This window comes from Mauremys mutica, unplaced genomic scaffold (assembly GCF_020497125.1).
Source record: "Mauremys mutica isolate MM-2020 ecotype Southern unplaced genomic scaffold, ASM2049712v1 Super-Scaffold_100210, whole genome shotgun sequence".
In the NCBI taxonomy this organism is placed as follows: domain Eukaryota; kingdom Metazoa; phylum Chordata; order Testudines; family Geoemydidae; genus Mauremys; species Mauremys mutica.
This window is the reverse complement of record NW_025423288.1, coordinates 305,276-329,860: the sequence shown is the minus strand read 5'-3', so window position 1 is coordinate 329,860 and position 24,585 is coordinate 305,276. Positions and strand designations below refer to the sequence as shown.

Here is a 24,585-nt window from a genome sequence, read left to right as displayed (position 1 = left end):
AAAGGGGACCAGGAAGCACTGCAGCCTCATTCCAGGACAGGAGGCCCTCACCACGCCCAGGCCTGCCTCTTGCCTTCAGCCCAGGCAGCCAGAGAGCTCCCTGGCAGGCCGCCGCTTCGCCTCAGCCACCTCTTGCCTCATGGCCTAGGCTCTTGGGGCTCTGCTGGTCACCGGCTCGCTTGAAGGCCCAGAGGGAAAAGGAACAAGCGCACGCATAGCAGAGGACGGTTTCGATCCATCAACCTCTGGGTTATGGGCCCAGCACGCTCCCGCTGCGCCACTCTGCTGCTTCTTCACACACTCCCCCTGCTGCCATATTAGCAGACTAAAACGCGGAGCGAACGCACACGCCTTGCAAAGGAAGAGGAGCCGGGATCTCAAACAAAAGTCAGCATTTTATTAAGATGAGGTTCAAAGAAAAAAAAAGTGTACGGTACAGAGTTTCGGCATAGAAGTTTCTGGTGCTGAGGGAACAACGTACAGCTTACCCAAGGGGTGCAAAGTTCGGTTTAAAATGGGGTGGCATAAGGAATACATAATCTGCAATAGCCCTGACTGGGGGTAAAAGGTTAACGTACAGACACTGAGTTAGGAAGGTATGTTGTCCATATGAGGGCTACGTTCGGGTGTGGAGTATAACGAGCGGTTACGACGATGAGGACGGATTGACCCGCGTTAGGTGAGTTTTAACGTTCGGTGTTTTGGAATCTTTGCCACAATCTAGTTGAAGCAGGGTCAGTATGAAGTCTACCCTGCCATCTGTTGGTGATCTGTCGTCAAGGCCTTTTGGGGCTGATGTCATTTGCATGGTTACACCCACCCCGGATTGCATGATGGGAGTGCTTGTCCAAACGGTCATTTCAGCTGCTGCGGGATCCCCAGTCTCTTTGTTATTGGGGCAGGAGTAACCCAGTGTATTTTCCTGTTGATTTTGGTTTAAGGACAGAGTAACTGTACCTGGCATTTGAGGCCTGAGAGCGTCACCCTCGCCTGAAAAGTACTCACCATTAAGGGGTATGGGTTCCTAACAGCAGCGTGTGGAGGGAGGTAGAAATGGATGTTTGTTGGTCTCTTGCAGGTGCTGCTGATGTCCTTTCTGCTGTCCCTGGTGTGGAGAGGCAGAGGCAGAGGCAGAGGTGGTTTTGAATCTCTTCAAATTGTTGTGAGTGCTGCAGTTGCTCACCCTAAGCTTATGCCGTTAGATCTCTTTCACGGTGTGTTTTGGTCCTGAGAGGTAAAAGGTGTGTTGTTAGGGAGTGAGGTAGCAAACATTAGTTGCAGAGGTGGTGCATGTGCCACAGAAGTCGTATGCTCCCCCGCTCCCGTCCAAGAGTCGAGTATTTGCATAAACCCACCCACTGACCTGAGACTAACAATCTCGCTCTGCTAACTCTTCCAGCAAAACAGGCCAAAGAAAGTGTATGCGAGTGCTGTACCACAGCCCCCGTGCTCTTTTCGGTTCCTTCCCACAGAACTTTCCTTCCATAGCAGTCCAGTTCCTTGCTGTTGCTTGGCTAACCACTGCATGCATGTGCTATACCGTACCCTGAGGTGATTCCCGGCTTTTGTGCTCAATACAGCCTTGCTCCTCCACGTCTCTGTGGCGCAATGGGTCAGCGTGTTCGGCTGTTAACCGAAAGGATGGTGGTTTGAGCCCACCCAGGGATGACGCTAAGCCCGTGCTACTTCCTTGCTTCCCTGAGGCTTGTGGGGGGAGCCTCAAAGATCCCGTTTTGCTGCCTCTTGGCCTCAGTGCTTTCAGCTGGTGGTCCAAAGAGCAGGCTGGATGCCATTCAGAAACCCATCTGCCAGCAGTCGTGCCGGAGGCTCAGGCTTAATCCTCAAAGCCGAGCACAAAAACTTTCAGCCGGGAACATTTCGCTCCCTTCCCGCCTCCGCCCAAGCGGCAAGGGAGAAGCGGAGGAGACACGCCGGCTCAAAGACGCCTCCCTCCCACTTCCCTGTACGCGGTGCAAAGCTCTTGGCCTGCCTCATGCCTCGTCAGGAAAGCACGGCCATGCGGCCCAAGCCTGAGTCACGTCCGTGGCCTGGCCCGCCCCGGCTGACGGCGCGCAGAGCCACGCGAGTCAATGGCAGGTCGAGTCGGGAGCTTCGGCTCTTTCCCCTGACAGCCACACACACAGTGCTGCCTAGCGCCCCCAGAGCCTCCCTCGTGTTCTCCCGCAGCAGCCGCCTGCCGGTGTGGGTGGGAAAAGGGGACCAGGAAGCACTGCAGCCTCATTCCAGGACAGGAGGCCCTCGCCACGCCCAGGCCTGCCTCTTGCCTTCAGCCCAGGCAGCCAGAGAGCTCCCTGGCAGGCCGCCGCTTCGCCTCAGCCACCTCTTGCCTCATGGCCTAGGCTCTTGGGGCTCTGCTGGTCACCGGCTCGCTTGAAGGCCCAGAGGGAAAAGGAACAAGCGCACGCGTAGCAGAGGATGGTTTCGATCCATTGACCTCTGGGTTATGGGCCCAGCACGCTCCCGCTGCGCCACTCTGCTGCTTCTTCACACTCTCCCCCTGCCACCTAGCTACCACTATCCGGATTAGTGCCTTACACGCCCTCACTCTGGCAGGCAGATGCGCAGGCTGCTAGGCAGCTGCCCTGGTCACAGGATTTTACAGCTAGCTTCTACAGGGTAAAAAGGATCTATTTGGGGTTTGGACCCCATTGGGAGCTGGGTAGCTGAGTGCCGGAGACGGGAGCACTTCTTAAACTGTTTTCAGTTACGCTTCTGGGGGACGAGGTTCAGCCTTGGATCCGTGTCTGCAGCAGGCAAGCACCTCTGGCTCAATCGCCCCCCGCCATATTAGCAGACTAAAACGCGGAGCGAACGCACACGCCTTGCAAAGGAAGAGGAGCCGGGATCTCGAACAAAAGTCAGCATTTTATTAAGATGAGGTTCAAAGAAAAAAAAAGTGTACGGTACAGAGTTTCGGCATAGAAGTTTCTGGTGCTCAGGGAACAACGTACAGCTTACCCAAGGGGTGCAAAGTTCGGTTTAAAATGGGGTGGCATAAGGAATACATAATCTGCAATAGCCCTGACTGGGGGTAAAAGGTTAACGTACAGACACTGAGTTAGGAAGGTATGTTGTCCATATGAGGGCTACGTTCGGGTGTGGAGTATAACGAGCGGTTACGACGATGAGGACGGATTGACCCGCATTAGGTGAGTTTTAACGTTCGGTGTTTTGGAATCTTTGCCACAATCTAGTTGAAGCAGGGTCAGTATGAAGTCTACCCTGCCATCTGTTGGTGATCTGTCGTCAAGGCCTTTTGGGGCTGATGTCATTTGCATGGTTACACCCACCCCGGATTGCATGATGGGAGTGCTTGTCCAAACGGTCATTTCAGCTGCTGCGGGATCCCCAGTCTCTTTGTTATTGGGGCAGGAGTAACCCAGTGTATTTTCCTGTTGATTTTGGTTCAAGGACAGAGTTACTGTACCTGGCATTTGAGGCCTGAGAGCGTCACCCTCGCCTGAAAAGTACTCACCATTAAGGGGTATGGGTTCCTAACGGCAGCGCGTGGGGGCAGGTAGAAATGGATGTTTGTTGGTCTCTCGCAGGTGCTGCTGATGTCCTTTCTGCTGTCCCTGGTGTGGAAAGACAGAGACAGAGACAGAGGCAGAGGCGGTTTTGAATCTCTTCAAATTGTTGTGAGTGCTGCAGTTGCTCACCCTAAGCTTATGCCGTTAGATCTCTTTCACGGTGTATTTTGGTCCTGAGAGGTAAAAGGTGTGTTGTTAGGGAGTGAGGTAGCAAACGTTAGTTGCAGAGGTGGTGCATGTGCCACAGAAGTCGTGTGCCCCCACTCCTGTCCAAGAGTCCAGTATTTGCATAAACCCACCCACTGACCTGTGACTAACAATCTCGCTCTGCTAACACTACCAGCAAAACTTTTCTGCTAGGTTCTCTTTCCGAACTATATTCCTACAAATTTAAGCTTTTAAGTAGCATCAGTGTCTACCTCCTTCAGTATAACTCAATTTTTTACTTATCTGTCTAACATTTTAAGTGTATGCTTTAACACATTATTTGTATTGGGATAATAATTAATTCTATTTTTCAACTAAAGAGAGAAGAAAACCATAAAATGTGCATTTAGAGAGTTCAGAAGAATCTCCTGAAGTTAAACACATATATTTATTTTCAATCTCTCTTAAATTGCTATTCTTTGGAACCAATGTCCCTTGTCTAACGATTTTTATGTAGGTTCGGGTGAGTCCCGAAATCATGAACTGCTAATTACCGTTCTACTGTTTTTGATTCATATGACTAGGATTACTACACTTTATTACTCCTGCTCTATTAAGAAAGAGTTTGGGGAACGCACAGCAGCCAAAATCACCATTTGGACAAGCACCCCCATCATGCAATGCGGGGTGGGTGTGACCATGCACATCAGCAACAAAAGGCCTTTACAACACATCACCAACAGATGGCAGGGTAGAGTTCATTCTGACCCTGCTTACATCCTCCCCCCAGCCAAGAATTGGTGATCCTGATAAATCACACTCCCTATTATACCAGCTCACTGGTATTGAATGCTGATGTTATTGCTAGCAAAAGTAGCCACCCATCTCTGCCCTGTAGCATCCAGCTTAGCCCTTGTTAACACAGAAGTCAGTGGATTGTTCTCTGTCCATACCTGAAACTGAGCACCAGACAAGTAGTCTGGATATTTCTCAGTGATGGCCCATTTCAAGGCCAAGAACTGCAGCTGGTGGATGGGATAGCGAGTTTTGCTATCGGACAGTCCTCAGCTGGCACAGGCCACAGATTTACATTTGCCTTCCACTTCCTGGTAGGAGACTGCTCCCAGACCCTCCAAACTGGCATCAGCATGCAGGATAAACAGTCTGTTGGGTCAGCAAGGACTAGGACTGGCACATGAATCAGGCAAATAATGATTTCCCGTAAAGCCCTGTCACATCTCTCATCCCGCCATGTCCCCAATGGAGAGGAGAGGAGCCCCTCCCCTGTCCCAGAACAGGCACACCCGATTTTTGGGGGGAGGTGTCTATGTCCCAGCCTAGGCGTGCTGGAGCTGCTGGGGAGAGAAGTTCCTTCCTCAGCCCAAGCCCACCAGAGTTGATGTTGCAGTGGGGGAGAGGTATCTCTCACCTGGTTTTTAGATGCTCTGATGAGAGGGAGCAGGAGGAAGATTTTTCTTCTCCTTGCATTTCAAACCCTTCACCCTGCCCCCAACCATTTTCTGCTCTAGCCTGATCTCTCTCTCATGTCTCCAGGTCCGATCTTAGCCATAGGCAGCCACGTAGGGCACCACTAGGTCTGGGGGCACAGCTCTGCTGGGAGCCCGGACAGATGGGAAGCAGTGGAGCATGTAAGAGCAGGCTGCTGGGTCCTAGAGAGAGCCGAATGTAGCACAGTCTGAGGGAGGGGATTGGCTGCTGGGGTCTCTGGGAAGGGGAGGGGGGAGGGGTTGGGGAGGGAGCTCACCTGTGAGTGTGACTCTTCCCCCCCGGCTGAGGTGAGGTGAGGCAGGCTCTGCGGCTCTGGAACCAGTATCCTTTGTTGTCCCCCATAACATCCATTCTTCTCCCCCCCTGCCCCATGGAGCACCCCCTCCTTTCTCCCTCCTTCCCAGGAGCATCCCTCTCTCTCTCTCTCCTCCCTCCCCTCTGTCAGGGCTGGGTTGGGTGAGGTGCTGGGGGGTAGGTGGGGGGAGGCTGGCTACCTGCTGAGGAATGAAAGTGAAAGTAACTCACTTCCTCCGCCAGGATTGGAATGTCACACAGGGCTGGGCTGGGGTTAGCCAGATGTGTGAAAAATCAGGACAGGGGGTTGGGGTAGGGTGAGCAGATATCCCTATTTTATAGGGCCAGGCCCAATTTTGGGGTCTTTTTCTTATATAGGCTCCTTTTACCCCCCACCCCCACCCCCTGTCTTGATTTTTCACACTTGCTGTCTGGTCACTCTAGGTGGGGGTAATTGGTGCCTATCTAAGACAAAGCCCCAAATATCGGGACTGGCCCTATAAAATCAGGACATCTGGATCTGGTCAACCTAGCTGGGGAGCGCCTCTCCCCCGGGCTGGCAGCTGCCAGCGATCCATCTCATCCGGGGGGAGCTGCACAGGGCAGGATGAGCTGCTGTGGCTCCATGGGTGACCTGTCCCTGAGATCAGATGTTGTGCTAACTTCACCATGGTCCGTAAGGCTGGTGGTGGTGCCCATTGGCGTGTGATTGGACCTGAGGGTTTGCTGCTGCTGTTGCCACTCTGCACCCCAAGAGGTGGATTTTGGGGTCTACTGCAGCTGTTGGACCAGCAGGCTTGGGGGTGAGCCAAGCATGAAAGCAGTACTGTGTTGCCATTTAGATTGTCATTTAACAACTTTGTTTGCCAAAAATTCTTGCTAACAATCCTGAATCCAATTTCAATATTTAAAGAAAAAAAATCAATATCTTAGCCAAAAACAGAAAATTAAGTTGTTGGCAATTATTAGTGACAGGTTTGGTTTGAGGCAGGGAGTGGGCCAGTTTTCATCAGCGAAACAAAAAATGTTGACTGACTTTCCTATAGCCTGTTACTCCTGATAAGAGCCCTCCAACAACTGTAATATGCTCATCTCCTTACTAGAGTATAAAGCAGGGGTCGGCAACCTACGGCACACGCGCCAAAGGTGGCAGGTGAGATGATTTTTGATGGTTCGCAGCGGCAGGCTGAGTGGCTCAGCCCATCACTGCTCTGGGGTCCTGGCTGCTGCCCTATTGCCAGCTGGGATACCGGCCGCCGACCCCACTCAGCACCTGCTGCTGGCCTGGGGACCCCCAAGGAACCCCAGGCTGGCAGCGGGCTGAGCAGGCCGGCTGAACCACTCAACCTGCTGTCAGCCTGGGGTTCCATTCACTCAGCCGGCAGCGGGCTGAGTGGGCTGGTGGCGGGCTGAGCAGGGCCGGTGGGGGGTTGAGTGGCTCAGTCTGCTGCCAGTCTGGGGTGCCAGCTGCACTCAGCCTACTGCTACTCCGGGGTTCCAGCTGCCGGCCCCTTGCCAGTCAGGAGCCCAGCCGCCGGCCCCACTCTGCCTCCTGCCAGCCTGGGTGAGCAGAATCCCAGGCTGGTAGCGGGCTGAGGGGGGTTGGCGGCCGGGATCCTGGCTGGCAGGAGTCGGTGGTCAGAACCCCAGACCAGCAGCGGGCTGAGCGGGTCTGGGGTTTCATTTACTCAGCTGGCAGTGGCCTGAGCAGGACTGGTGGCCGGGACCTCAGATAATAACAATAGTTTATTTATATAATATAGAGATAGAGAGAGACCTTCTACAAACGTTAAAATGTATTACCGGCACGAGAAACCTTAAATTACAGTGAACTTGGCACACCACTTCTGAAAGGTTGCCGACTCCTGGTATAGACTGACCATATGTTGTAGTAAGATTCTCCTGCATTTTTTTTTCCTGTGAGTCAGTATAGCTTTTGCCAGCCCAGAAGTTGGGCAGCCAATGTTTTACGTTTTCACAATGTTTTCTCCAACTTTCATAAAGTAAATACATAGTTAATATGAGTTAAAAAGGCCAGGGACACTTCCTTGTGAAGAATCTGTACAGCAGATCATGCTAGAGCTGTGAAAATGTCAGTTTTTGATGGAACTTTAAAGGCAGTGATTTATCATGTATTTTATCATGTGAATGTGCTGCTATTGCTAATGTCTTTCCAAACAAAATAAGGCACAATAGGACTTCTGTAACATTTCTATGCTACCTTAATCTAGATGAGATGATTCTGTGCTGACTTCATTTTGGTCACTTTGTGCTTTACCTAGCAGTAAAACTAGGGTTATATTTTCCCACTGTTTGGAAACCCAGCTTATTAAACTGATTTTGCAGCCAAAAAAGCCAGAAAGATTGCTTTTAATTAAAAACAAATCTTTGTTTCAATACCTCTTCATATAAATTTCCAATAAAATTTTGACAAATTAAAAAAATTATATTATTTGCATCATTCTGTCAAATCAGAATTTTTTCTATAGTGCTACTTCTTTAGTGCTAGTGCATCAGCATTACAGTGTGCTTAATTAAGTTAAACTGGTTTTAATAACATGAATGTGGCAAGTTTTCCAATACTGTATGCTTATATTTGTGTTGCTAAGAGCAGATCAGGCACAGGGGCACCAGTTTCATAATCTCGCCTAGGGCACCATAAATCCTAAGGATGGCCCTGCATGCCTCAATTCTCTTTTTCCTGGCCTTGTTCCAGAGCCCTCACAGCCCAATTCTCTGCCCTAACGTTGAGCCCTCTACTGCACCCTGAACCTCTCATTCCAACCCCACCGCAAAGCCTGCACCCCCTAGCCAGTGCTCTCATCCCCCTGCACTCCAACTCTTTGTCCCATGCAGTCTGATTTAGGGTGTACTAATAATGTTAATTTGGAAAATATGATGAAAATTTAATTTATTAGCTTAGATTTTATTTAATTTAATTGAGTTATAAAGTTACAGTTGCATTACTGCTATTCAAAAGATACATATGGCATTATATGCAACAAAGTTTTGGTTAATGTACTCACACCCTTCCTTGATAACCTGGTGGTAAGAGACACAAGACCAGCTTTGCAGTTCAGGTTTCTCAATTCTTGAGTGAAAGATGCAGTGTTTTGAAAAAGCTAGTCTTACTTAGGGTTCATTTGACTATGTTAAACTTAAAATCAAAACCTAATAAACAAAGAATAAAAACTTAGGGAAACCAAGCTTAGCCTAGTTCCCTTGAAACTTAAAGTTTAAGAACAAGTATAGCCTACTGATAGTAGATAGAGAGAGAGTGGAGGAAGTAAGTCAGAATGATAGAGCGACGTGCTCGAGCGAGGTGGGTTACCTCTTTTATAGGGCACAAGCGCCGGAAATCTTTCCTCCTATGCCCAAATTTCATTCCTTACCAACAAAACATTAGGGTATGCTTACTTCATAGGCTAGTATGTTTGTGCGTGTTGATGACATGTACATATGCACATAAGTTCCCTTGTGGTGTACCTGTTAATTCTGTGGGTACAACACTGAAAAACCCCTTATGCCATTCTCCATTGTCGATTGGTCTAAGTAAAGGTCTTAAACAGGCGTGGGTACTTCTCTATTTGAGTAACAAGATAAAGGTCAATTTTCCTTTCTGAGTAAAAGGTCACAATATAGATATGCTAACTTTGCCTTAGCTTAACATACAGGATATGGCCTGTAGGTCCTCTTAAGTCATGTGCCCCAGCCCCCTAATCATTTTTATTGCCCTCTGCTGCACTTTCTCCAGTTTGTCCACATCCCTTCTCATGTGGGTCCCAACCCCAAAAGTACTCACATTTCACCCCAATGGCTCCAAAATGTACATAGGGTGCTGCCATGGTCAAGTCACTCTTGAGCCTGCTGGCAGAGAACAAGGTGAAAATTAGCCAGGACGTCGATCAGGCAATTCCCTCTACTCCCAGCAGGTGGTTTCGGAAAGCTCCAAGATGGCTCACTTCCCTTTCTTTCATCAGCTTCAGGCCCCAGGGTTACAAATGCACAAACCAGTTGGGAGTCTCCCCTGGGCTCAGGGTGGGGCTGCTCTGAGGGGATGGACTTGCACACTTGAGATATTAGTACAAAGATACAATTTCAGTTTCTCATAGAGAAATCTGAGGGCAATTTATATTTGGTTAAAAATCTTATTTAGTGAAAGGAAAGCAGCAGTGACAGCCTGGTTACTGGGGTGCAAAACACTTTCCTCCTGGGAGAAACAAGAAGTTAGAATTAGAAATTTACATCATTTGTTCCAATGTTGGCACAGGTTTAATTTTGCTTCTGTGTAGGTTTGTTTCAGGCTGTGACTGTTTTGGTTTATTGGGTTGTTTTGTTTTTTTAAGTTGGAATGGAGATTTAATTGACATTTGCTGGATTAGAATGGCTGACCTACAACACCAGTTTTGACATTGTTCTGCATATTTTATACAGATTTGGCCAGTATTCAAGGATTCGATTCCTTTATAGGAGGTTTTAGTGGTCAGACTTATTTATTTTATGTTATTTTATCATCCTGCTGTAGCACACCTTTTTGATCAAATGTTGAAATTATTAATTTATGGTATTTGTTAGTTTTTATTTTTAAAAACAAAGTTTTTGTTAGTGTTTGGGTTTTAAATTAAACATTGTTTTTGGTTTCAATTTTTTATTTTGGCTTTGGTTATTGATGGGATCTTTAAGAACTTTGGATTTAATACTAAAATTTGGACAGCAAACCCTATTTACTATTTTATTTTAATAAAGGTTGTATTGCGGTAACCCCTGGCCGGGGGGAGAGGAGATGAGCCTGGCCTTTAAGTGAGAAGAAGCAGAGGCATGGGAGGCATGGCCCCCATGAAGGGTGGGGCCAGGTGATGGGGGGCACAGCCCCTCCAATTTTTTTTGTCTAGCCCACCTCAGTCCCCCACCAAACGAGAAGAGTCTGATGCCACCCCTGGTGGTCACCGTGTGTCACTGGTGCTCCATGGGAAATATGCTCTTTGCATTACCCAGATTGGTGGGAAACACACTCTGTGCCTTACCGTGACTGGTCCGTGGGAGTCACTGCTCCTAGAAGGCAGACACATGCTGTGCATTACGCCACCTGGCCACTGGGTGTCACTGCTGCTCCATGGGAAATATGCTCTATGCATTACCCAGATTGGTGGGAAACACACTCTGTGCCTTACCGTGACTGGTCCGTGGGAGTCACTGCTCCTAGAAGGCAGACACACGCTGTGCATTATGCCACCTGGCCACTGGGTGTCACTGCTGTACCAAGGGAAACACCTTCTGTGCATTACCCTGAATGACCACGAGGTGTCACTGCTGCTCCAAGGGAAACATGCTCTGTGTGTTACCCTGATTGGCCACTGGGTGTCACTGCTGCGCCAAGGAAAATACCTTCTGTGCATTACTCTGACTGCCCACTGGGTGTCACTGCTGCGCCAAGGGAGACATAAGAACGGCCAGTCTGGCTCAGACGCAAAGTCCATCTAGCCCAGTATCCTCCTGTCTTCTGACAGCGGCCAGTGCCAGGTGCCCCAGAGGGAATGAACAAAGCAGGGAATCATCAAGTGATCCATCCCCTGCCGCCCATTCCCAGCTTCTGGCAAACAGAGGCTACAGGCACCATCCCTGCCATAGGCGGCAGGTTTGTATAATTTTTGGTGGGGCCCAAAATGGTGGTGCCCCCCGCTCCTGCCCTGTAAGCCGATATAAAATGAAGCTACAACGCGTCAGTGCCACAAGATTACAAGGGTCAATTAAAAGTGGAAAGTCAGAAGCAGCACTTGCCTACTTCAATATACAGTATTATATTTTGTTGCACATGTTGTGATGAAGTGGGAATGTTCTTAATATTTTCTCTGAATACTGTGTGGGTGCCTCAGTTTCCCCTGCAAGATGCCAACTGAAGGTGTTGGGGACAAAGAGATCAGGTGGCCTCCTTGTCCGGAAGAGACACAGAGGCCAGAGGAGGGAGTGTCATTTTGGAGCTGGCTGGGGAAATGGGGAGAGACCCAGAACTTGGTTCTGGGCTCCCCACCCCCGAAGATGGACCTGACAGAGGGGTTCTGTTTTCTGTACCAACAAGCTCTGTTTAAACTGTGTTCCCATCATCTAATAAACCTTCTGTTTTACTGTCTGGCTGAGAGTCACATCTGACTGCAGAGTTGGGGTGCAGGGACCTCTGGCTGCCCCAGGACCTGCCTGGGCAGACTCACTGCGGAAAGCGCACGGTGTGGAAGGGCTGAATGCTCCGAGGTCAGACCCAGGAAGGTGTAAACTTCTTGCCCTGGAGACAGTACGCTCCGAGAGAGGAGGCTCCCCCAGAGTCCTGACTGGCTTTGTATGGAGTTGTTCCAAAGCATCCCAGCATCCCCTTCTACCCCATGCACTTCCCAGAAGTCCACACAGGCACTGACACTCCCTCCTCTGGCCTTTGTCTCTTTTCCAGGCATTAGGAGGCCACCTGATCTCTTTGTTCTCCAACACCTTCAGTTGGCACCTTGCAGGAGAGTGGCCCAGGCCATCAATTACCAGGAGACAGGGTTGCAGCCATTCTCCGTGCAGACAGCTCACACTGTCCCTCTAGGGCTCTGCAACAATCACACCCCCTTATCCCACCATCTAAAGAACATTCCCACTTTGTAACACCTGTATACGACTAGTTATATACTTTAAAAGGGGTGTAAAATAGTCAAGTATCATGCTAAACAAAATGATACTCCAAACTGACCACCAAATTTAAGTTGCACGTTTTTCCCCTCAGGTGAGGGCTCTGGGGTTGGGCTGTGGATGAGGGGTTCACAGTGCAGGAGGGTGCTCAGGGCTGGGGTGCTGGGGGTGCAGGGACTGGGGTGGGGCAGGGCTGGGGATAAGGAACTTGGGATGCAGACAGGCTGCCCCAGGGCTATGGCCAGAGAGGACTCCTGCCCCACCCCCGTTACCGGCAGCCACAAGCTCCAGGGGAGGGACCCCTCCTCCCCCCGCTCCCCGCAGCACACTCACTCTGCACCACAGTCACTGCACATGCTCCTAGGGTCTCTCTCAGGTCCAGAAAGCCCACTCGCCTCCCCTGTGGTGGGTACCGGGTGTCACGGAGTCCCTGGGCGCTGCTCTGGAACTGCTCCCCACCAAGCCAGGCAGGACTTTGGGGAGCCTCCTCTCCCTCGGAGCAGACTGTCTGCAGGGCAAACACTCAGAGAAGCCCCAGCAGCTGCTAAGGTGAGTGATGTCCGTCTCCTGGCCGGAAGTCCCCTTTGTGTCTCCTCCAGGTAGCGGGAGGGGAGGGCTGCCAAAAACGGCAGGGTCCCCTCCCCTCCTGAGGTGCTACAGCAGCTAGCACTGCTCTTCTGCTGTAGCCCTTAGGCGGCGGCAGCAGCAGCAGCAAGGGAGAGAGACGCGCGCTGCGCACTCTTTATGTTCAGGCAGGGAAGCTCCGGGGTGGAGGGGGGGAAGCTCCATCCCTGGCGGCGGCGGCGGGGGGGTGGTGAGAGGCGGGGGCGGGGAGCTCCAAGCAGGGGAGAAACCTAGCTCCAAATATTGGTGGAGCAGAGCCCCTGACTGTGAATATTCCTGGGGCTAAAGCCCCAGGAGCCCATATAAGTTGGCGCCCATGTGGAGGTCCTCACCTAACCATCTCTCTCTCTCTCTCCCCCACTCCTAGTTGGTGGAGGACAGGGCCCAACAGCTCGGCTTCCTCCATGCTGTCCCACGTCTGCGCTTCTTGGCACAGCAGCAGGGGCTGGACACTCTGGAGCCCCAGGTCTCCAAAGCAGCCCTCGTGGAGAGCATTGCGGTGAGTAGGACCCCGTGTCTGGCCCCTGGGTCGAGGAACCCAGAAATGGGAGGAAAAGTTGGTGGGGCCAGAGGGGGAAGCAGGGGACAGTGGTTCCTGGGGCTGAGGGCTGGGGAGCAGGAAAGGGAGAGCTTCTGACACCGATCGGGAGCTGGCAGTGGGGGAGTTGTAAGGCCGTGTCTGCATCAGTCTATGAGCATTGGTATTTTCTTGCAATTTGTCAGACCAACCTAACTAACACCTAACCCACATTTGAACCTCTTTTCACACTCTTGCTCATTCTCAAGGTCTGTTTGCCTCCAGACAGATCCGTTGTCTTTCAGAACAACCTTGCTCTTTCTGTCTGTTTCACTCACTGAGGTGTCGGAGTAAACACTCACCTTCACTCTATTCTCAGACAAACACTAATATTAACTGTTTGCTACTGATTTGTGGAGTGGAAGATGCCATTTCTGGGGGATTGTTCCCAAGCTGCAATACTTTGTGTTCAAACATCTCCCAGCTTCCTTGGTGAAAAATAACACCAGGTTTCTTTGCAATATACAAGAAAGAAGGAGTTCTTCTTCGAGTGATTGCTCGTACGCATTCCAGTTAGGTGTGCGCACGCCGTGTGCACATTCGTTGGAAGATTTTTACCCTAGCAACACTCGGTGCGTCGGCTGGGCGCCCCCTGGAGTGGTGCCGCTATAGCGCCAGATATATACCCCGGCTGACCCACCCACCCCTCAGTTCCTTCTTACTGCCCGTGTCGGTCGTTGGAACAGTGGAGCGCGGCTTAGCTGACCTCCACTTCCCTAGCTACTCGTAGTTTCTCTCGTTAATTCTTGTATATATAGTTCAGGTTTATATAGTTGTAGTTAACTTTATTCGTTTGTAGTATAGTTAGTGAATATAGTTCATACTATATATATGAATGGGTCACAACCTTAGCCCAACCGAAGGCACTGAAACAAACTCAAATGATGCTTCAGCTTCCTCCCTCAGCATCACAAGACCAACACAAAGAAAACTCCCGAGGAACGGGGCTCTGAGCATTGCCAGGTTGTGAGTTCCGTGCCCTTGGGAAGCAGCCAAAATGCTCGAACCCCCACCCGCTTCTCTTGGACCGCTGGCAACATGGTGTTTGCACAGGAGCCGCAAGCCCGTCTTTCCTGTCTTTGTCTATCCCGGCCCCTTCCCCCCAAATGCTTTCATCGGACGCTGGAGGGACCTAAGGACCTGCAGGTTCCCGCACCCACCTCCTAATGCAAACAGTCCTTCCCTTCTCTGACATTCCTGGAGCCGCACATCCTTGGAGGAGTTTTACCCCAGGGGGTTCTGATTCCCTGCGAAAAGATGTGTCTGGCGGCCGGCGGGGAACTGTCTTCTCTGCCCCCTCTTTGGGTGCTGAGAAGCTTTTTCTGAGAAACAGCACCTCCTCCTGGTGGGAGAATCCTAAATTCCACCCTCCCACCCAGGTTTCTCTGAGCAGCTGCTAGATGAACCCCACTTCTCTGGTCTAGACACCAGCATCTAACTAGCCTTGGAACGGGCCCTGTTTGCTAGCTGGAGAGCGAAGGAACCAGGAAAGAAGGCAAATGTCAGGAAACGAATCTCAGCACGCAAAGAAACTTCCTTCACTCTTCTTTTGCACTGTCTGTGCCTTTGCGACCCCTTGAGGCCTAGCCTGACTAGCTCAGTCAGTAAAGCATGAGACTCTTAATCTCAGGGTCGTGGGTTCAAGCCCCACGTTGGGCGTTCAATCTTGCACTCTTCGACGTCACTCTCTCCCTTAGAGTCTCAGAGCATAACAGAATCCACTCTTTGTCCTCTCAACCAGCTGAGGCGGTCTTGGACCTTTAGTACATCATGAAGACAAGACACATTGACAAATCCATGGTCCTAAGAGAGTTGAGTCTCTTCTAGCCCAGGCAAGAGAGGGAAAAAATAATCTTTCAGAAGCTGATTGCCCCCCACCCCCTGAGCAGCCATCTAGAGCTTCTCTACTTATTTCTATATCTTCGCCAGCGCTCAGTAGTTGAGATAACTGCTTCTTTCTCAAATCCTCCACCAGCCCTCTTCATTGGGATGGAGATTGCTTAAGGCTGACGATTCCAACCACATCTTATTCATCCCTCGTACATTTCTGTAAGCCCATGGAGAGTAAAACAAGATAGCAATAAAACTGTTTAAAAAAAAAAAAAGACGTGGCCTCAATGTATAACAATACTGGAAATTGTTTTAATATGTTTTCTGTTTCTTTTTCATATCAGTGCTAAAAATAGGAAGGGAACCGTAAGGAAACGAAGTGCTCAGAGCTTGTGTTAACCTCCTTTGAAGACGAACAAATGGCCTCAGTTGGACAGAAAGTAGGCCTAGAAAGTCAAGCCCAACCCCCCAAATGCAATTTCCCTGGTGGTCTAGTGGTTAGGATTTGGTGCTTTCACCGCCATGGCCCGGGTTCGATTCCCGGTCAGGGAGTTACTCTTTTCAACAAAAGTCTACCTTGCTTGGAGTTCAACTGGCAGAATGCAACTTCCTGGCCTCCTTCAGAATGCTTGGAAACTCTTTGGAGGCCATGGGGAAAGCAAAGCTTCCAACTACTACAATATGGCTATCTGCCCCTTAAAGCCCAGCCTCTGCACCCTTTTACACAAATACACTTGTGCAAACAATTTAGTTTTTCCTTCTTACCTAGCCTAACCTAAATTAGAACAACATTGCACTTTGACCCAAGATCTTTTTTTTTTGCTTTTCACTTTTCTTGGTGAAACCAAACCAAACAATCATTTTGGGTCCACCAAAATATTTCACTAAATATAATATTCATCCAAAAACCTTTCACCCAGCGCTATATACAAGTCTTTGGAAGTAACCACCCCGGAGAAAGATCATTAAGCTTTTCCATTCCTAAGATCTAGCCGCTGAAGACTTCTGAGCATGGGCTATGGGCCTTTCACCTCTAGGCCAGTGGTTACCCTCTTGCTCAGGTGGCTACTGATGAAAGGCAACGTGGTTTAGTGGCAGATCCATTTCAGCCTCCCTCTTCCAATGTCTACAGGAGGGTGTTTGTTTCGCATTGCATCTAAGAATCAAATCAATTCTCTTGAAACCTCAACCTGGAATCAAGGTGATTGTAGGTCAAGGAAGGAAGGTTTTGTTCATCCTGTTCTCGTAAATGCTCAAAGTTGCGATGCTTCTTGGAGCTTCCAGACACATTGGCCAGAATTTTCAGAAGGTCTCACACCCACCGCTAGGGCCAGATTTTCAGAAGAACTAGGCTCCCAGTTAGGCGCTAAAATCTTTAGCCAGATTGTCAAAAAGGCTCAACCTATTTTTCCAAAAGATGAGTTATTTTGGAAAAAAGCTTGTAAAGATTGTGGGTGCTGGTTACTTGTCTATGTGGCCCACACTGCTGGAGTTGGAGGTTCACCATTGTTTTCTCAGAATGCGGTGTCAGTAGTCTGCCTCAGTTCTGGTGTCCATCTTTTATTCTCCTAATAAATCAGCAGGGAGACTAAAACAACATCGGACTCACAGGGCTCCCGGAAACCTGCCAATTTGGCTCACGGTGAAGGTGTATACAAATCATCTGTGCTGTAGAAGGGCTCTGGGAGTTGAAAGAGTTGTGAATTTAACCCTCTAGGTTTCGGGCCTAATCTGAAACTGTTTCAAAACCAATTTCTTAAATAGACCATAGTTTGAAGCATCAGCAATAGGCATCTTAACTGAATATATCCAGAGCTTTCCCAGCCAATTTGGCAACCAAAGTTGTCATCTTCCCTTTCCCGAATAAGCACTTTGTCTGTCCTCCGGGCAACACGCTTAAAAATCACTACCAGTGTCTCAAAGCAATCAGCTGTGCACATATCCTGCTCGACTACGCCACTGTGATGGGTTCGGTCACAGAGATCCCCTTGGGACTGAAATTACTTCCGAGCCCATTTTCCCTGCCAGTGCAACATCACCGGGTGCCCTACCTACCCTGCTTTCGCTGCTTCCTGATGGCACAGTATTGACAACAAAAGAGCCAGGCTAGGAGGCTTCTAAAACCGAAAGAGCTGTTCTATCGCGTCCACATCCTCTCAGGAGGTGTCAAACCCCCTCTTTCCATTTCCATCCCCCAAATCCTATCAGCTCAATGAGTTTTGTCCCTGGAAGAGCCTCGAGGGAGGCAGAAGAAGCGGAGAGGATTGCGTTGGGGGTAAATAAAACAGAGACGAGTTGTTCCTCTTGGGATTTTGGTGTGTTTCCCTGGTGATCCTGAGGGAGAAACGGGACGCATAATTCCATTTTTTTCAATGCCTCAGATTGGGTTCAGCTGGTGAACTCTCTGCTCTTGTTCTCACAGGGGAATGGAGACTGGACCGGTTTCCCAATTTGGACAGAAAGTGGCTTGCCAAAGCCGAGGAGAGCCTGCTTCCTGCCTGCACCGAGTTGACAAACTGGGGAAGCCAAAGCTGAGAGACCCCGTAGACGAAGTCAGAATGCTATCCGCTCACATGGAGGGGGAGCACAAGCCCTCCCTGGGTTTCTCTGCCCAAATTATAATCAGTTGAGTGATTTTCCTGGACGAGCCTTTAGGTAGGCAGAAGAAGAAGTGAAGAGGGTTGCGATGGGGTAAATGAAAGCCGAGGACTCTTCCTCTTGAGATGTCTTTGTCTTGCTCTTGTGATTCTGATGGATGAACCTAAAGCGTCATTTAAGCGTGTTTCAGTGCTTTTCCTCGGGCTCAGGTTGTGATGCTGAGCACAGGGGTTCCTTCACTCGCTCTGCTTGGACCCTCTGTAATGGGGAACGGACCAGCTTTCGAAACAGCCTAGTGGAGCTGAACGAAAACAGCAATAAACATCCAGGTTCACCCTAGATTAATCTTTTTCCCCCAATTTTCTTGGGGAAACAAAACAAAAACATGGTTTTCTTAAGAACTCAACACCCATTCAGGCTCCAAACTCTTTTGCAAGATTTCCAGAAGGGCTCAACACCCTGAGTGCTGAGCTAGTTTGGGAAAAAAACCCAAACAAGGCCGGTACCGATTGTGAGTGCTGGCTGCTTGACTCTGTGGCCCACCGTGCGGGAGTTTGAGGTTCTCGTTAAGCTAAGTGTCTCTATTCTGCCTCTGTCCTAGTGTCCATCTAATAAGTGAGGGGGGAGATTAGAACACCTCAGAAGGCACAGGGTTGTAGGAAACCTGAAACTTTAGATGAGGGTGATGGTGTCTAAAAACCAGATGTGATGTAGGTGTTGAAAGAGAGATGGCCCTCTTCTGCTTCCCAAAGGCTTTGGCCGCAGCAACAGCGTGGGAAAAGCCCTGGCCCTCCTCACCTGCCCTTGCCCAGCACGACGCCTTTTCGGGCCTACACAGCTCCTCACACAACACCCGCCTGAGACCTTGCCCTCACCTACCAGCTCAGCAGCACCTTTTTTCCTCTCAAAACCTCCTCTTGCCACCCTCCCCCTTCCACACTTCACACTCACCTCATCACAAACTCACCCATGGCCCCTTTGGCTTCTCAAGCGCCTCTGGAGGGACGCAGCTTCCCAGGCACGCAGATCCTTCCCTTCAACGCGCACTGGACGGACATTCCAAACACAGCCCTTTCCAGGGGGGAATGCGCCGCTTTTGGACCCTGGCGCCCAGCAAGAAGTCCTGGGACTCTTTTTCTGACGGATGGACCCCACTGACTTGCCTTTACCAAGCAGAAACTAAGGACCGGCTGATGGCTCTCTTTGCAAACGGACGCCATCAGACTGAGCACGAGGCGTGCTGCAGGATAGCCCCTCCCCACCAAAAAGCAATGCCGTGACCCGGATTCGAGCCGAGGCTGCTGTGGCCACAGCGCAGAGTACTAACCACTATACGATCACGGCCAGGCGCTGGGGATACAGAAAACAGCCCACTGGAAAATGCTCAGCTCTGTGCTCTTGGGGTGGCCACCTACCTCGCCGGCGTCACAGGTATTTCTCAAGTCTCCCCATTACAGTCACAGGTAAAATGCTGAGCAAAGGAAAAAAGACAGGAAGCCAATCCCATGCCTGTCCCTTTTTCTGTCTTCCTCCACCCCTGGACCAAGTCCCTCCCCGTTTGTCTGGGCCATTGTCCTCATACCCCTGGCCAGCCTATTTCCCTTTGCATTTTTCCGTGGAGAGGAATGTTTATGAGTTTGTACCCAATTTTTTAAGGCTTTGCTTTGGCAAGGCTGTTGCCTGCTGTGAGAAAAACAGAAGGGGGCTACCTGAACTGGTGTCACTGGCTGAAGCTTTTCTATAGTATATGAAAAAAGCTCAGAGCTCTGAAAATGGTTTTTTTTCTTTAAGATTCTCATGTTAGTGAGATGGTTTCCTAGCTAGCAGGGGACTGTTTTGTGATGTGCATTCTGCTGGCTCAATATCTATCCATGGTACGCCCACATCTTGAATACTGCGTGCTGATGCGGTCGCCCCAATCTCAAAAAAGATATATGGGAATGGAAAAGATTCAGAAACGGACAACAAAGATGATGAGGGGATATGGACCAGCTTCCATCTAAGAAGAGATTCATAAGATTGGGATTTTTCATCTTGGAAAAGAGATGACTAAAGGGGGATATGCGGGAGATCTATAAAACCATGACCGCGTGGAGAAAGTAAATAAGGAAGAGTTATTTACTCCTTCTCATAACACACGAACTAGGGGTCACCAAATGAAATTAATAGTCAGCAGCTTTAAAACAAACAAAAGGAAGTCTTTCTTCATGCACCACACAGTCAACCTGTGGAACTCTTTTCCAGAGGATGTTGCGAAGGCCAAGACTATAACAGGGTTCAAAAAAGCACTAGATAAATTCATGGAGGATAGCTCCATCTATGGCGCTTCGCCAGCGGTATCCCTAGCTAGGTATCCCTGTTTGCCAGAAGCGGGGCATGGGCCTAAAGCGACCGAAAGCCCTCCTCCATCACGGGGTTGTGACAGCCTAGTCTCCGTAGCACAGACAGGGTGGCCACCAAGAGACAGGAACAGACAGCGAAAGCCAAAGCGGCCCCAGGGCAGGGGGCGAGGCTGCCGGTTGGACGAGGGGACCAGGTGGGACTGGCGTTTTGGACAGGCCGTCCTCCCGTCAAAGGAGGAAGAGCCCGAGAAGGAGGGCCGGGCAAGAAGCTACAAGCAGGGAAAGAAGCAGAGCAGGCAGGCAGCTCCCCTTAGAGCCAAAGGCAGCACCGGTCCAAGCCCCCCCAAAAGCAGACTAGAGAGCAGATCAGCTGCAAAAGACCAGGAAAAGCCAAGAACACAGAGAGCCTTATAAGACACGAGTAAAGTTTTAGAGCTGAGCTTTGCTTTTTCTCTGTTTGCCCCATCACGAGGAAAAGAAAGAACAACAACTAAGGTGCTCAAGAGTACAGGGCTTGCAGAAAAGAGCACTTCCAAAGGCACAGAAAAAAAATTGCATCCCTTAGAGTCTGCTTTGCAGCGCACTAAGCGTAAGCAACCCACTTTTGGTTTTCTGTTGTTCCAACCAATCGCCAGGGGAGAATACAAATGCAGTCCCCCACTATCACAAATTATGCAGTCAAGTTTCCCGCATTTGGGGAAATTGCAGGGGTCAGCACACCCACAGTGCAATGGATAAACCTCATTCTGGGAAAACCACCTTCGTGATCATGATATCTTCTCTGCCAGGTAAGTATGAATTCCTGCTGCCTGGCCGCCGCCCGCCCTCGCTCACCCCGCACTTACAACACACGGGGCGGACCGCCGCCCCCCCGACCGCCGGCCTCACCCACACCGGCCCCCACTGCCGACAGCTGCCCTGACGCGTCCCCGAGAGCCCCTCCCTTCTCCACGCCGAGCTCCCGGTGCCAAAGTCGGGCCCTGCCTGGCAGCCTGCGTCCGCTCCCACAATGCTCTGCTCGCACACAGATCTGCATACCCGCTCCCGCGGCTCCGCCCCTCCGCTCGGGCCCCTCCCCCTGCCCGCCCGGGCCGCCGCTCTTGCCTGCCCTGTAGTGGTAGCCGAGTCCCGTCCCGGGCAGCCAGGCCAGCAGAGAGCGACGTGGCCCACCTGCTGCTGGGGAAAGAGCGCAGCTTGCGTTTCGCTTCTCTCTCTCTCCCTCTCCCCCCACCGGAAGTTGGTCCCATACAAGAATGACCTCCCCTGCCTTGTCGTACGTCAGTTTCTCCTCAGGGCAGAAGGTCGGGTGTTGTCAGCCACTCTCCAGAAACTGGACGGACACTCGATCCCTTTTGTTACCTGCCAAGTGAGGCTGAGTGCACTGGCAGGCAGCGCCGTTTGAAGAAGTGGAAGATTGGACAAATGACCAAGGAGGAGTATAAAAATATTGCTCAGGCACGCAGGAGTGAAATCGGGAACGGCAACTCACGTTTGGAGTTGCAGCTAGCAAGAGATGTTAAGAGTAACAACAAGAAGGGTTTCTTCAGGGATGTTAGCAACAGGAAGAAAGTCAAGGAAAGTGTGGGCCCCTTACTGAATGAAGGAGGCGACCTAGTGACAGAGGATGTGGAAAAAGCTAATGTAGTCCTGCACGTAGGACGGAAGAATCCCATTCACTGTTACAGACTAGGGACCGAATGGCTAGGCAGCAGTTCTGCAGAAAAGGACCTAGGGGTTACAGTGGACGAGAAGCTGGATATGAGTCGACAGCGTGCCCTTGTTGCCAAGAAGGCGAACGACATTTTGGACTGTATACGTAGGGGCATTGCCAGCAGATCGAGGGACGTGGTCGTTCCCTTCTCTTCGACGTTGGTGAGGCCCCATCTGGAGTACCGTGTCCAGTTTTGGGCCCCACACTGCAAGAAGGATGTGGAAAAACTGAAAAGAGTCCAGCACAGGGCAACAAAAATGATTAGGGGGCTGGAAGATATGACTTATGAGGAGAGGCTGAGGGAACTGGGATTGTTTAGTCTGCAGAAGAGAAGAATGAGGGGGGAGTTGATCGCTGCTTTCAACTACCTGAAAGGGGGTTCCAAAGAGGATGGATCTAGACTGTTCTCAGTGGCACCAGATGACAGAACAAGGAGCAATGGTCCCAAGTTGCGGTGGGGAAGGTTTAGGCTGGATCTTAGGAAAATCCTTTTTCACTAGGAGGGTGGTGAAGCACTGGAATTAGAGCATCTAATTCCAGTGCTCGGGAGGTGGTGGAATCTCCTTCCTGAGAGGTTTTTAAGGTCAGCCTTGACAAAGCCCTGGCTGGGATGATTTAGTTGGGGATTGGGTTGGACTAGATGACCTCCTGAGGTCCCTTCCAACCCTGATATTCCATGATCTGAAGCTGTTCCCGTGTATCAAGGTGAGCTGCAGCTCAGCGAACCCCAAGGATCTGAGCGAGGCGAGCTACTTTGCAGCAGAGGCAGACCAAGCGGCAGGTACAACACGGGGTGGCACCCCGGCGGGCAGATAGAATCTCATGTCCGAGATCCCGGCACCCATAACTTTGCAAAGTGTGTGCGTTTGCTCCGGGTTTTAGCTGTGGGCCAAGTGCCCTCTGGCTTCTTGTCCGGGCTCCGTCCTCCATGCTCCTGGGCATCAGCGGGACTGTCTCAGGAGAGCAGCTGCCGCATCCCAATCTCCGCCCAGCCGGGGAAGGAGCAGAGGCAGCCCAGAGAAAAGACTCCTTTGAGCGCCGGAGACGGCCGGAGCATCTTATTTGCATAGCCACAGTGCATTGCGGGCAGCGAAGCCAGTCCCTGGTCAAGGGGCTAATTTTGCTCCCTGTGTCCCCGGTTCCGATGATCCAACTCGGGCTGTCAATCGGTTCAATTCCATTTCCTCTGAAAGCTAGCGGTGTAGCGGGCTGTGAGAGTAGTCACCCTGACTTTTGGGAGCATAGGCGGTTGCCCCGGCAGCGCCTCTGCCACGTGTTCTACATACTCTGCTTTTTCTTCAGTTTGTATAAATCTTTCGTCTTTTACTAAAGATTTCCATGGAGAGGAATGTTTATGAGTTTGTACCCAATTTTTTAAGGCTTTGGTTTGGTAAAGCTATTGCCTGCTGTGAGAAAAAACAGAAAGGAACTAGCTAAAGTGGTGTCACTGGCTGAAGCTTTTTTATAGTATGAAAAAAGCTCAGAGCTCTGACAATGATTTTTCCACCTTTTTTTTTCCTTTAAGTTTCTCGTGTTAGTGAGATGGTTTCCTAGCTAGCAGGGGACTGTTTTGTGATGTGTATTCCGCTGGCTCTTGGGTTTTGTATGTTTTTGGCAGAAACGGTGGAGGAGAGTATCACTGTTGAAAAGCAGCAAAGAAATGCGTTGTTGTTTGTGTTAACGTTTGGTTTGTCCTAAGAGTGTCTGGTTTGGAGTCATTTGTAACTCTTCGGTTAGTTATTGGTAGCGGCTTCTTATTGGGCCCCTGAGTTGAAAAGCTGCTCTTGCAGATTTTAGTTTGTCATTGTTGGAAGGTCAGTTCAAGAGCTGCTTTCTTAGTCTAGTCCGTGAGGGTTCTTCCGCCGCCCTCCTTAATATACCTTCCAGAAGGTGATTGCATGGTTTCCCTCATCTTCCCACAGAAGAGAAATTGTCCATCCCTTTCCTGTTGGGAAAACACCAGTGTTTTAACTTAGGAAACGGTCAACGTTTTGCCCAGATGAGGGCTGGTTCATAGGAGCAGAAGAAGAGGAAGGTTGTGGCCCTTTGAGTCAGATTCCTGGCATTTCAGGCCAGAAGGAACCAGCCAATCACCTCAGAGGGACTAAGGGGCACCAATGCCCCAAATGGCGAGGAATTGCTTTGATGCAATTGACTGTCTGTTTGAGCTAGTTCTGTGGGAAGGAGCAGAAAAGAGCCTTGGGGCTGCGGAATAGCGCTTGCGTAGGCTTTCTTTGCCCTGTTTTGCTGTAAGAGCTAACCGTGAGAGATTGGTAGTCCAGGTCAGTGGGTGGGTTTATGGGAATTAGGAGTATTAGAGGGGAAACCAGGGAGAGGAAGGCATCTGCAAGACTTGTCTGTCTTTGAATAGAATTGTGTGTTAAGGGTTCTTGCTTTGAAGTCTTCCACTGGAGTCATTTCACCCACGAAAGCTCATGCTGCAAAACATCTCTTAGTCTGTAAGGTGCCACAGGACTCTTTGCTGCTTTTACAGATCCAGACTAACACGGCTACCCCTCTGATACTTGTAATTTGGGAAGTGTGGCTTCAAGTGTCTGATCTCGCTAACCAACAGCAGGAATTGCAGGGTTTCTTCTGAGCGTGAAACAAGTGGGCAGTGTTGCTTTAATGCAGCTGTTGTTTGCTGTTGATGATCGTTCCTGCTTTCCTTTTGGAGAGTAGCGAGGGGGAGAACACGGACTGAGTGGTTAGACCTTACAAAGCAACTTTAGAAATGTGTTT

The 24,585-nt window shown here is 50.2% G+C and overlaps 7 non-coding genes across 7 annotated transcripts; 5 read left to right on the top strand and 2 right to left on the bottom strand.

The window, feature by feature from the left end:
- Positions 1 to 215: 215 nt before the first annotated feature.
- On the bottom strand, positions 216 to 287 carry TRNAM-CAU. Its single transcript has one exon. It is a non-coding gene; the product is annotated as a tRNA-Met (tRNA).
- A 1,307-nt stretch (positions 288 to 1,594) lies between these two features.
- Positions 1,595 to 1,668, top strand: TRNAN-GUU. Its single transcript has one exon. It is a non-coding gene; the product is annotated as a tRNA-Asn (tRNA).
- A 13,280-nt stretch (positions 1,669 to 14,948) lies between these two features.
- Positions 14,949 to 15,021, top strand: TRNAK-CUU. The gene has a single exon. It is a non-coding gene; the product is annotated as a tRNA-Lys (tRNA).
- A 651-nt stretch (positions 15,022 to 15,672) lies between these two features.
- On the top strand, positions 15,673 to 15,744 carry TRNAE-UUC. Its single transcript has one exon. It is a non-coding gene; the product is annotated as a tRNA-Glu (tRNA).
- Positions 15,745 to 20,764: 5,020 nt separating this feature from the next.
- On the bottom strand, positions 20,765 to 20,928 carry LOC123360069. Its single transcript, XR_006575961.1, has one exon. It is a non-coding gene; the product is annotated as a U1 spliceosomal RNA (small nuclear RNA).
- Positions 20,929 to 23,125: 2,197 nt separating this feature from the next.
- On the top strand, positions 23,126 to 23,241 carry LOC123360066. Its single transcript, XR_006575959.1, has one exon. It is a non-coding gene; the product is annotated as a U5 spliceosomal RNA (small nuclear RNA).
- Positions 23,242 to 24,335: 1,094 nt separating this feature from the next.
- On the top strand, positions 24,336 to 24,552 carry LOC123360064. Its single transcript, XR_006575957.1, has one exon. It is a non-coding gene; the product is annotated as a small nucleolar RNA U3 (small nucleolar RNA).
- Positions 24,553 to 24,585: the final 33 nt, after the last annotated feature.